The sequence below is a fragment of the Cynara cardunculus genome, unplaced genomic scaffold, assembly GCF_001531365.2.
Source record: "Cynara cardunculus var. scolymus isolate 2C unplaced genomic scaffold, CcrdV1 Un_Scaffold_3214, whole genome shotgun sequence".
In the NCBI taxonomy this organism is placed as follows: Eukaryota; Viridiplantae; Streptophyta; class Magnoliopsida; order Asterales; family Asteraceae; genus Cynara; species Cynara cardunculus.
Window position 1 is genome coordinate 28,648 of NW_020201394.1, and position 1,528 is coordinate 30,175.

A 1,528-nucleotide genomic window follows, 5' to 3' on the forward strand; every position below is an offset into this window, starting at 1 on the left:
CAATCCTCTGTGACTCCAAGAGTGCCATAGCAATCTCTGCAAACCCAGTACAGCATTCCAAGACCAAGCACATCGATGTAAGGTACCATTTTCTGAAAGACAATGTTGAAAAAGGTAACATAGAAATGTACTTTGTTCCAACTGAGATTCAACTTGATGATATTTTTACAAAAGCTCTTGATTAAAAATGATTTTTATTCTTAGTCAGTAAGATGGGTATGCTGAATCTCACCACTTAGAGGCAATAATTATCATTCAACCAGCGATCTTCAATATCTCATGGTTATGCCCATAAGTGATACAATAACTTAACCATAAATTTTCTAAGTATCCTAAACCAGAGCCTGTGGTCATAAAGACCAGAGCCTCTGGCCATATAGAATGCCTTAGATTTGTTGGCAAAATTTCATCTTTGAGATATCAATGTCTCAATCCTTGGATTATTGCATTCTCTCTCATCTTTTCCAACCAGAGCCTCTGGTTCCAAAGACCAGAGCCTCTGGTTTCCCCACACTTGCAATATTTTTTTCTTTTCTTTCCCAACCAGAGCCTCTGGTTCCAAAGACCAGAGCCTCTGGTTTCCTCCTTTGCTTGCTATATATTCTTTTCTCACAACCAGAGCCTCTGGTTCTAAAGACCAGAGCCTCTGGCTTTAGTTTCTTTGAAAGCAAGTCTTAACCATTTCCCCTTATACTCCTTTTTCATTGTCTTTCCCAACCAGAGCCTCTGATTCCAAAGACAAGAGCCTCTGGTTTCCTCCTTTGCTTGCTATATATTCTTTTCTCACAACCAGAGCCTCTGGTTCTAAAGACCAGAGCCTCTAGCTTTAGTTTCTTTGAAAGCAAGTCTTAACCATTTCCCCTTATACTCCCTTTTCATTGTCTTTCCCAACCAGAGCCTCTGGTTCCAAAGACCAGAGCCTCTGGTTTCCTCCTTTGCTTGCTATATATTCTTTTCTCACAACTAGAGCCTCTGGTTCTAAAAACCAGAGCCTCTGGTTCTAAAGACCAGAGCCTCTGGCTTTAGTTTCTTTGAAAGCAAGTCTTAACCATTTCCCCTTATACTCCCTTTTTCATTGTTTTTCCCAACCAAAGCCTCTGGTTATAAAGACCAGAGCCTCTAGATTCAAAGTCTTTGTCACCAGAGCCCCTCTGGTCTCAAAGACAATTCTTTTTCCTTGTTCATAACTCATTGCCTTCTCAACCGGAGCCTCTGGTTCCATAGACCAGAGCCTCTGGTTTCAATTTCCTTAAGTTTTTCAAAAACCTTGCCTCTCAACCAGAGCCTCTGGTTCTAAAGACCAAAGCCTCTGGTTCTAAAGACCAGAGCCTCTGGCTTTGTTCCCTTTGAAATCCTTACTTGGCATATGATTCTCTCAACCAGAGCCTCTGGTTGTATAGACCAGAGCCTCTGTCTCCTACACTTCTCATATTTTATCTAAGTGAAGGGGAGTCTTTGATTATATCAATATGCATCATTTGAGGGGGAGCAAAAGTTTACTTTTGTAAACTTGCATTTTCCATCCAGA